Source organism: Toxorhynchites rutilus, chromosome 2 (genome assembly GCF_029784135.1).
Source record: "Toxorhynchites rutilus septentrionalis strain SRP chromosome 2, ASM2978413v1, whole genome shotgun sequence".
Lineage (NCBI taxonomy): Eukaryota > Metazoa > Arthropoda > Insecta > Diptera > Culicidae > Toxorhynchites > Toxorhynchites rutilus.
This window is the reverse complement of record NC_073745.1, coordinates 302,417,251-302,429,418: the sequence shown is the minus strand read 5'-3', so window position 1 is coordinate 302,429,418 and position 12,168 is coordinate 302,417,251. Positions and strand designations below refer to the sequence as shown.

Below are 12,168 nucleotides of genomic sequence, written 5' to 3'. Positions count from 1 at the left end.
TTTAAATTTTGAACATAATACGTCGAAACTCGGATTTAAAATTGCACATCTGATATTCTAGAACGAAACATCTATAACTAAATTTCACACTTTCATTCCACAATCAATGCAATCAAAATCTTCACCAGTGAAAGTGGAGTTGCAATCCAACATAAAAATGCCAAAATTCAATCACATTTGATATAATTTTATTCCAAACTTGACCTTATTTTCAAGCGAAATTTTATTTAGGAGCATTTCCACGTCAAATCACCCGAAATCGATCTTCGATCGATTTTGACGGGACTCTTTTCGATTTTTTTTAAAACCTTGTAACACGGGGTGATTTGGACCACCCCTTTATCTCAAAAAGTACGGTTCAAATTGGATTTTTTATAATGTCATCTCCTTTTATCGTTGAACCGTATGTACTTACGTAAAAAAAACTTCGGAAAAATTCGACAGATGGAAGAAAACGGTAGCATGAACACAGCAAGCACTTTGATGGTAAAAAAATGTGAGTTTTCCGATCGTGGTTTTGATGTTTTCCCGCTGATTAAACAAACTTTTCGTTTATTGTGCAGTAAAGTTCTGTCCACCTACAGAAGAGGAACAACTTGATCCAGCGAATTTGTAAGTTTTATAACAATGAATGAAATTAATTGCATTTTAGTGGGGTGACATGGACACGTTTTTGTGGGGTGAATTGGTCCTACAGGTTTGAGGCTTTTCTTTGGACTAATCGATTCCAGATGACGCTGAATTACAAACAGAGGATGGGCAGACAACGTTGGAAGAAGGAGAAGCTTGAAAGAGCAACGCAGGCCATCAAGAACGGATTTTCTTTGACCGAGCATCGAAAGTGTTTGAAAATGCTCCAAAAACAACGAAGAAATCCATGCTGAATTCGAGATGGTCTCAATCCAATTTTTCTGGTCTGGAATCAGGCCAAGACACCTGGTATCGATCCCAGAACACTGTTACTGATTGAAACATTATCCCAAAATGCTTTACATAAACATAAGTATTTTTTTTCGATGAAACGCCCAAGCACCAAATCACCCCACAGACAGTCAAAATCACCCCACATCAAATTTCAATGTCCAAAAATCATCTCTTTTATTTTATGATATACAGGTCGGACTCGATTATTCGGAGACTCGATTATCCGGGATTCGATCATCCGGAATTTCAGACTCGATTATCCGAAGTATTTTATTTTTGATTTTCTGAAATTTTGAATAATTTGTATAATAATTCTATATTGAATAACTAATATGGGTATCAAAAGAAAGGGCTTGACTAGTAGAATGCAGTTATTTATGAAAAATTAAAATCCAGGATGGCGGCCACTACAAAATGGTGGATTACATATTTTCTCAGAGCCCCATCAATATGGGTATCAAACGAAAGGGCTTGACTGGTAGAATACAGTTATTTATGGAAAATGCAAATCTAAGATGGCGGCCACTACAAAATGGCGTATTTCATATTTTTTCAGAACCCCATCTAGTTCTGGGTATCTAGTGAAAGGGCTCGACTAGTAGAATACAGTTATTTATTAAAAAGGCCCAAAAATGTATCAAAAGAATGTTCTCGACTAGTAGAACCTAGCAGATAATGAAAAATCCTATTTCAAGATGGCCGCAGTCCCCAAACAACTAATTACTTTTTGAATGGTTTCATTCAGCTTGACCTGTTTCTATGTATGTTTGAATGTTTGTTGGTTTGTCCCACATTAATAGAAAATTGACCCGTTCCTGTTGAACGATTGATCAAATTTCAGATCATTTAATTCAACTGTCATTATAAAACTACGTATTCCATGATCTTGAAAAATTCAAAATGGCTGAATGGCTTGATTTGGAGAATACACTACACTATGAACAACATAAATTCGAAAAGGTCGCCGCCACAAAATGGTCGACTATGTATTTTTTGCAATCCCCTCAATATTGGTATCAAATGGAATGATTTAACTAATAGAATACAGTACAGGTCGGACTCGATTTTATGTGATTCGTTTATACACAATTTTGGACTCGATTATATTCAGTTTGGAAAAAAATATATTTTTTATATTTCAAATATGGCTTATTTCATGAAGAAATGTAACCTTTCAACGTTAAGGTGAAGTTTAAGTGGATATTAGATGTACAGTGAAGTAAAAATCGTGATTTTTGAAGATTTTGCTTGAATTTTCACCATAAATTGTTAATATCGATATTGCAGCCAAATTAAGAAAGATAGAAGTTGTGCGTCAAAGAACAAACTGTGGAACGGTTAAAGAACTTCATTTTAATTGATAGAAAAAATCTAGTTTAATATAAATTTTTAGGATAAAATTAATAATAACACATTAAAAATTATTAACTTTGAAGTGTTTCACTTTCAAAATGTAATTAAAATTCACTAATTTAGTTGTTCCATTACTATATTTGTACTAAATTTTGTCGTCTTTCAAATGAAAGCATCCGAATCGTCTTCCGTTGCGTACTTTTTAATGTAGTGCCAGTTTGAAGCAACAGAGTCCGAAACAAAAAAGTTCTGTAACTTTGTCATTGTTGAAAATCGAACATATGCGTAGCAGGATTTTTTCCCTCAAATATGATCGTCTATCACCTCCTGAGAGAATCTGGATAATTTTTTTTTCATGTGAGAAAGGTGTTTTCTAACTTTAAGGGGATGAATCAAAAATCAAATTCCTCTTTTATTTTCAAAATTCAAAAAATACATGCAAAAAAACAAATAAAGAAAAAAAATTGCTTTGACTCGATTATCCGGAGTGAAAAAAAAATACTCCGGATAAACGAGTCCGACCTGTTTTTGGTAATTTGAAGCTTGATATAATGATTAAACATTATTGGTTGAGAGAAAGCAAGTGTGGCTCAGTATACAATGTGACATTTGTGAATTAGACCGTATTGGTTTGGAAATATTAGTCGATTCGCTTAGGTGGTCCAAATTCCCCCCATTTCCCCTACATATGGTGTCAGCTACCTAAATTACAATCTTCATCATCATATAACCAATTTTAATCACGACCGTGTTTCCATTTTCCGTATGAAAAAAAAGAAGTTTTTTGAAAAAATCATAACTTCAGATCATGATGTTTGATTGAAATGTGGTTTAATTTTAAAACTTTCGCATCTTCGATGTTTTTAAATATATTTATATTAAAACGTCATTTAATTCAACAAATTCAATCGGACATCGGACATCGGACAATCGGACTCTTTAGAATGGACATATGATTTTTTTTTAAATTATGAAATTTCTATTCTTTGAGAAATCGTAACAATTTAAAAAAATAATACAGAAAATGAAATCTACATGTGATTTTACATGAAAAACTATTTATAAAGTTTTATCCGTTCTCGAGATATGACCAATTCCATATAATAAAAATAATATTTGTTAAATTTCTATACAGTGTCGGAACCTCTGTCGTCATAACCAACGGCAGCATGCATTTTTTGACGTAGAACTACGTCTTTCACTAAGGGTGCCAAATCAGAAAACAGGTCACGTTTTTATGAAATAAAGTTAACGATAATAACTATTTTAGCCGCGAACGGATTTTGGCGATTTACCTACCAAACGAATCGGAAATTACCTAAGATTTGTTTGATATGCTATACATTACAATCCAATAGTCTATATATGGTTTAAATTGATGAAAATTGGAAACATTCCCATTTCCTCATACATTTGTTCTGTCAATTTCTGTGCTTTCCCGAACAGAGCTGTCAATAACGAGCAACTTATCGACGAGCAACGAAGGGCAAATCGCAAGATATAAAGTCTCCGTGATCAAAGGAAAAGAAGAAGAACGAAGGGGAATATTTGCCTAGAGTATAAACAGTGGATCTCGCTGAGGCAAACTTGCATTCTTCGTGAGGCTATCGACTGAACAACATCGTTGCTAGGCGAGCTGGACGGCGAGGGAGCGAATGCCTTTCTCAAGGCAATGGGGGTGATGGATAAAGTAAAGTTTTCCAAGGGCCTTTTTGAAGGTTAGAGACGAATGAACTGAAGAAGTTTAAAGTCTCAAGCAAGGAAGGAAGGTAAACTTTCAGTATCATTCTGTATTCAGAGCAAAGGATATCGCTTGTTCTTCCTTGTTTTGCGTCATCACATGTCTTCGTTTCGGATTGAGCTGTGGACGCGATCAAATTACTCACTCGCTGATGTCTCTGGCAATGCAGTCATTGCATCAACCTTACGCTAGGGTATTGGTAATGAATCTCTGCTGAGGCAAATATACAGTCTTCTTCCAAACAGTTAACATTGTTTGTTTTCTGTCATCAATGCATTGAACTGACGCTATGGTGAAGCAGGTGTTAAGGTTGTGCACCAAAAAATTATTTGGGGAATACCAAGTTATTCAATAAGTTATATTAAGTTATTAATGCTGCTTTCAACTAGAATTGCATTCGCGCGAATCTTGATCATAATGAAGCAGCGCCACTCTTTTCGAGGTTGTTGAGATTAACAGATATAGTTTATTTCGTTTATTTAGTCACCAAGAAAGTAAATGTCGTTCTGAAATGTTGTATGTGATTTGGTTTCGCTTGCCAGTAGCAAAACTTTCTCCACTGAGGATGACAACTGCGCTTATCTCGAGCATGTATTTTTGTGCGAACACAAGAATAAATCATCAAACAATTATCGTCAAATGATTCTACAATAAAAAATATATTTTAGGGCGACCGAACTGGTAGAATAGTTATTTCAAAATTTTCGTAGCATTATAAAATAATATCCGCAGTTATAAACAAACGACTTGAAATAAACTACAGCCTAGTTCTACGTCAACAATGCGGTCGTGTCTTGAACACAACCTCTTACATTTTTATTATTTCATGAACATGATTTTCAGTAATAAAAATATACCAAAAAACACAAGCCCGACACTCAGTCGTTATTTCAAATTGTACGTATGATAATGAAAATTGTGATTTTGGGCGTCTGCCATCATATGTTCAAAATTTAAAAAAAAATGGAGAGTGTTGAGTCAACGGTTGATTACTTTGCCCTTAGGCAAATTTCAGCTGTATTTGTTACAATTTAACAATGTTCCGTCTTTCGCCAATAAAAATCTATCTAACTAAATTCAATCTAGAAACTATCTTTCGCCAAGAAAATACTAAACCATTTTGATAGAAGCGTAATTTTCATGGTTAGCCACAAGCTATGTGATATGATTTTCGAACAGCAAAAAATATTTAGACTGATTTTAATACTTTACAAAAAAATTTTATTTAGAAAAGATGAAAATTTGAACATTTTATTTATTGATGCTCCATGCCTTCAGCCAAATTGTCATACAAAATAAAAGAAATTTGTAATTTGTCAGTTATATTGTTTCTCTGGTTTATGTTAATATCATCTTCACTCAAAATAGGGAATCAATGTCCGCAGAAGATATGAATTTATCTTTGTGTGAATCAGTTTCACTAAAATTTCAATTTACGTCATTATGAAATACATTTTTACATGACACAGTCTATTTAATCATAACAAGCTAATTCGATGACGAATCGAGAATAATTACGGTTGATTTCGAATCTGTTGACAACTCTAAATAGCTTTTGTTTTCCCAACAAACACATTTCTCCGGATTAAGCCATTTCAATTTTCCAATTGTGGAACTCAGCAGTTGGTTTCGTTCTAAGTCCGTATCACGTCAAAAAATGAAGCTGTGGAATTTATCAGATACCACGCCGCCGTAAAAACAGACAGCGGAAACAAATGCACTTGGTAAAATTACCGCCCTCGTGTTTATCGATGATTCAGTTAGCCGGCGCGAAATTCATGATAAACCACGAAAAACTCACACTACCCGACCAGTTCCCGTATGTGTTGGTCACAAGTTGACTACCACTAGCAACAAGCCGACCAAAAGCCGCAAAGTACCAATCGATTGAAATGAACACCGGAGTTGACGTCATGCCCTGGGTATAAATATTGCTCGGAGCAGTAGTGAAAATTCAGTCTCGTTCAAGATGTGAAAAATTTCGGTAAAAGTTAGTTCCCGTGGGGGAATGGGGCCAGCGGACCCTTCTCCAAAATGGTGGATAAACTCAGCCTGGAATCATATAGCCGTCTTGGATTTGAGTGCTCCGGTGGATCCGATACATCCAAAATCTTGCATTTGCCATCGACCGCATCGTAGCAGACGCCACCAGTCTCCGGTTGCCGGGATGGCATCCGAGTGTAACGCAGCACCGCCTATGAGAAACGAGAAAAGTGAACTTTTGTGTGATCTGTTGTGAGATACGAACGCCACGCTGAAATGTTGAGATGGACGCCTCGTTTCGTTTACGAGAATCCCGGTTCGTCATCGTTCGAACGCGATCTCCAGATCGGTAGTCGAGCAGCAGTACGTCTCGCACAGTGTTGCGACTGTTTTCTCCGGAACTCCTGAAGAGACCATTTTCGCGACGTAGTAGAGCTGAGTGTCCGTTCCTCGATTGCAGAACGCTTTGAACAAACTCGAAAATGCTGAGATAATCGCCCAATGCCTGGTTGCGAGCTCAGCGTTGCGAGAAACGTCCTTCCCAGGACAACACGTAGTCCTTTCGGGGACAACAACCCGTCCTTTCGGGGACAACAACCCGTCCTTTCGGGGACAACAACCCGTCCTTTCGGGGACAACAACCCGTCCTTTCGGGGACAACAACCCGTCTTTTTGGAGACAAACAACTCGTCTTTTCGGAGACAAACAACTCGTCTTTTCGGAGACAAAACCAACCTTTGATAACCACAACAATGAGTTGAGCTTCGCTCCTCAAATTTGACGCAACCCTCTCGAGAACAACACCCGGAAACAACATCCGCAGCGTCTCCGCCACCACTCCATTGCAGACCCCCTCGCTTTCATCCACATCATCGCCAGCCAATCGCCCAGGAGGAACCCTTGTTTCGGACGGATGAAGGATTGCTCTCCAGTGCTGCAGAACTGAGCCATAGTATTTATCCCCCCAAACCAGAGGCGACAAGCGTAACGTTTATGTGAGATTGAGAGCCAACCGTGCAGCTTCAGGGTCCAATGTGTTAGAACCAGGCGTATCAGAGCTGCGCACCGGATGAGAGGATTGGAACCAAAGCTCCTCCTTTGCGCTGGCAGCTACTTGCTTTCCCGTACTCCCGTTCTACGGTCGAGCAGGAAATGCGAGTATCAACGGTGTGGAAGAGTCGAGCTTTGTTATAATAAAAACAAAAGCCGACGTTGAGCCACCCGCTCCGTTGGAAACAAAAAAAAATCAAGTTGAAAATAAATCGGAATGTAATGAATACCCCAATATTGTCTTTTCTTTGATTACCGTATGTTTTTCCTTTTGTATTCAGGACTAAAAAGAGCTTTTGAGCTGATTACAAACATTGAAACGAATTTGAAAAGCCCCATTCAAGGGCTAAATGTCCTCCAGATTTTAGATTTTTATTGTCGCGTTCCTTAAGTTTTATTCTCCATTGTTATATACAGCAATTCAGCCGAAAAACACTAAATTTCGACGCGACCCTCTTCGATTTTGTTGAAACTTGGTACATATGGTGGAAGCTACCCAAAATCACAATGTTCATTACCATATAACCAAATTAAATTACGGTTTTTTTAAAAGAACCTAAGGGTAAATGATTTTGGTTTGTCCAATTTAGGGTGTTTTCACGCAAATCGTAAATGTAAATCGATTTTTCTTCATGAAAATCACATATAATCAATACGAGTTTGGGTTTGTTGAAAAGCACTTAGTCTCTAGTTTCTAGTTCTACAGCTAGGCGTTGAAATTATTCAAATATTTATGTTTTTTACCGATTTTCGTCGAAGAGAAATTATGATTATGGTTGGTCCAGCTTTGATCATGGTTTGTCCAAAAAATGATCATGGTTTGTCCAGTTTTAGAAATCACCATTTTTGAATAAAAAAAAATCGAATTTTCAAAAAGATGCTGCATTTATCATTGCTTGAGTTTACTGTCATTATATTGATCCATTCCTAATTTAGGCTTTCTTCAGAATATTGCCTTTTCTTGGACATTTTAAAAGTTTTCACCTTAACACTCACAGCACAGAGAAACTTTATTTCTGCTATGCGCTAAGGACACCATAAACAAACTGCAGCGCGCCAAGCGGTTGCCATAGAAATCATGTGGACAAAACAACATTAGTGAATCGGAAAACTCATGATCAGAATTGAGATCATCGAAATACATTAATTACATGGTTTAGCTATGTAAATCTGATACAAATGGTGTGCAAGCATGATGTTTACAATATTTGTAAGTGTTGTAATCCAGAAAAGGCCTGGATACGTGCCAAATAATCATCTGGTGTTCGATTAAAAGTTAGCTCAAATGTGGAGCGCTTTGACACCAATAGGTGGATTTTATAATCCTTTAAAAGATGTAATTCCGTGAAAATATACTGTAAATCAAGAAAAACAATTTTATTTAAATGTTTTGAAACATTCGAATACCTGAATTGACGCAGGTGCGCTGAATTAGAGCATTCAAAAAAGTGGACAAACCATGATCATATTTTCGACTGGACAAACCAAAATCATTTACCTTATGTGAATGCTACCATACGATTTCCATGGGAAAATGTTTGATATTTCATTCGTTTACGTTGACTTCACGGTAACGGGGCGTTGTATGTGTAGCGCACTTTATTCGGCATAGAAATCTCAACTGAGTACTACTAATAAGAATGACACAAATATTACCTACGTTGAGAAGGCAAAAGTTCCACTGGGAACGTTCCGGATTGTGTGGACATCTAAGTGATTGCACTGACCTGTGATGGGACACGAATAAATGCACATTTCATCATCTAAATAGACATTTGTAAACATCCTTTTGTGCAAGTTTTTACGACACAATAAATTTTAAGGAGTGTTTTCAACCATTTTACTAGATCATGTGTTTTGCACACTTTTTTCCCAATGGTTATTTGATAGGTTTTCAATTAGTTTTCTAGTTTAGCTTGTTTTTCTCCTTATGTAGTTTGTTGAAATCTCCAATTATACGCTCCATACGCTTTATTAAATAAATTTCGTTTTGTTCAGGTGTACCCAAATATCAAATATTTTAACGAGTCCTAGGTGTTTTATATGATCGTGGATTGTTGATTTCGGGGGTTTCAACTTATCTGCAAACCCTCCCTCAGTTACATGAGGGTCAAATTCGATAATGGTTTTGATTTGCTCATCATCAGCATTCATTGGCCGACCGGAACGTTGCTCATCATTGAGCGAAAAATCTCCAGAACGAAACGTATCGAACCAATTTCGGCACTATCTTCCTTTTAAGGATTCCTCATCATACACAAAACGTCACTTTTTACTAGGTTGCGCTGCGTTTTTTTCTTTTACCGAAATAAAAAAAGCAAAATATGTTGAAAATGTTCGTTTGTGGACTCAATACTATAAATGACGCCAATCTAACAATACAAAACACGAAGCAATTTGCTTCTAAAGCAAACTAATTCCATTTACCAGAAAACCTCTTAGATTGGGAGGTGTACAATTGGAGCTTTCAAAACAAACCAAATATTTAGGTGTCATGCTTGACCAAAAACTAAATTGGAACGACCAACTGGAGTATGCAATATCTAAAGCCCAGACTGCTCTCTGGAGTTGTAGTAGTATATTCGGGAAAAAGTTTGACACAGTAAATGACACAGGCAATAGTGAGACCCAGACTAACATATGCTTCGCTAGTGTGGTGGCTCAGAAAAAGCTCGATAAACTACAACGTCTGGCATGCTTATCAATAACTGGAGCAATGCCTAGCGCACCTTCCAAAGCTTTAGATGCTCTTTTATACCTTCTACCCTTGCACCAATATGTGCAACCTGAAGCGGAAAAAGGTGCTCTTAGACTGAAACGTATAAAAAATTTTCTAGAAGGAGATCTCACAGGGCATTTACAAATCCAGAAAGATTTTCAACTGAACACTATAGTAAGCATGAATGAAGACTGGATGGAAACAAAGACTAACTTCAGTGTTCCCTTCAAAGTGATTGAATTCAATCGCAACGAATGGGAAGAAGGTGGTCCCAAATACCGTTCAAGATCACTCGTGTTTTATACCGATAAATCTAAAATCGGTAAATCTACGGGAGCTGGGATTACTGGACCAGGAATCGACATGTCAATTCCAATGGGACAGTGGCCTACAGTTTTTCAAGCAGAAATACAAGCTATTCTAACATATACAAATATTTGTTTGACTAGAAAATACAGGTATGTATCTTCTCAGATAGCCAAGCAGCTCTTAATGCAGTAAAAGCATACACATGTCAGTTAAAGCTAGTTTGGGAATGTATTTTAGCCTTAAAATAACTAGCTGCTACTAACGAAGTTAACCTATACTGGGTGCCTGGTCACTGCGGTATAGAAGATAATGAAAAAGCCGATCTCTTATCAAGATTAGGATCTTCGACTAAATTCGTCGGGCCTGAGCCATTTTGTGGATTACAGTTGAATTTCACTCGTTGGGCTATCTTTAGTTGGGCTTCGATTTAGTTGGGCTCCCGTTCGTTGGGCTATAGCCCAACTAAATCGAAGACAAACGTCAATTCTGACAACGTAAAATTTTTTTCGAGGGGCTCGTGGATGGTGTTTTTAGGTTTAAAATAAATTTTAAATGAATCATTGAAATAAATAAAATCGAATATTATTCAACAAAAACAATATTTATTTTAAACGTTTCAAACAAAATTAAACAAACCACGTAAATTCATTTTCAACAAAATGGTAGAGTTCTTCAACATGCTCGTTTTAGCCATTCAACTTCAGTGATTTTCGAACGTAGCGCGTTCAAACGGCATACTTCTGCAACATCATGCTTCATATAGCGAACTAGGCAATCAATTGACTTGATTGCATCGCCAAAATCAGGATCTCCGGTACTAGTAATGGAAGTATCAAACGAATTACTTCCATCTTCTGTGTCTACCAACCATTCTTCTTGCATTTCAGGTTGATCTTTCTTGAGAACTGATGACAAAATCTCGTCATCAGAGAACGCTTCACTGGTTACCCAATCTTGATTATGATCAGCATCATACACCTGATCTTTGATCCACAGATCAATATCTTGCTCAGATGTTTTTGTTCCTTCCAAACTGTCAATCCTGGACACAAGCGCTTTGAAGTCATCATCGGCCGCTTTCGAGTCTACATTAACAGCATCCTCCGGCAAACCATCGATCAATTTCTTCCACGAATTACGTATAGTTTTGTCAGATATCTCCTCCCAAGAGGTTGCCAACCACGAAATACACTGTTGAAGATTAATCTTCTTCAATCGTTCTTCGAAACTAAAGAGGAAAGTACATAAATAAAACCTCAAATAGAATTTGAATTTAAATTTTGAAAAAGCACAGACGAAAAACTATCGTGCGCATAGTTTTGTGTTTATATTTGGAATTAATTACAAAAAATTAATGTTTAATATTTGGAAATTTACCTTAAGTGTTCGTTTTCCAGAATTAATGCGAGCATCAGTTTTCTTTTATACTTTCGCTTGATTGCATTGATGACCGCTTGGTCCATCGGCTGGCATTCAGCAGTTACATTTGGTGGGAAGTAGATCACTTGAATCAGTCCATCGTCACTCTGTAGAGATTCGTCAACGTCATAATGACTGGTGCAATTATCAAGAACCAGCAATGCCTTTGGCTCCAATCCTCTCTCGGCCGAAAATTTTCGAACAGCGGGGACAAACTCTTCGTGGAACCATTGACGGAACAACAGTCTGGTCATCCAAGCCTTTTTGGAATGATTATATGAAACGGGAAATTCTTCGATGTTGATTCCTCGTGGTTTTGCAGCAGTGCAAATGAAATACAACGGAAGCTTTAGGGAACCATCTATGTTGGAGCAAGGCATAAACGTATACCTTGTCTTGTTTTTCTTCCGTCCGCTTGCCACGGTCTCATCACAGGTAACGACAGAGCGTGTGGCTAGGAGCTTGATGAACAAGGCAGATTCATCTGCATTAAAGACTTGGGATAGTGATAGCTGCATTTCCTGAATCTTCTTCTGTAGAACCTTCTTGAAATTTAGGTACGCTTCAACGTTTACCGATGCCTTTTCTCCTGTTACGGCTTTCACGCGCAATCCAAACCGCTGCTTAAAACGATGCATCCAGCCATCCGAAGCAGAAAAACCGTGCACCG

At 37.3% G+C, this 12,168-nt stretch overlaps 1 protein-coding gene across 3 annotated transcripts in view; it reads left to right on the top strand.

Moving 5' to 3' along the window:
- The window catches only part of LOC129768828 (opsin Rh4), a 276,388-nt gene that overhangs the window by 251,386 nt on the left and 12,834 nt on the right, over positions 1-12,168 (top strand). The gene's annotated exons all lie outside the window — the stretch shown is intronic.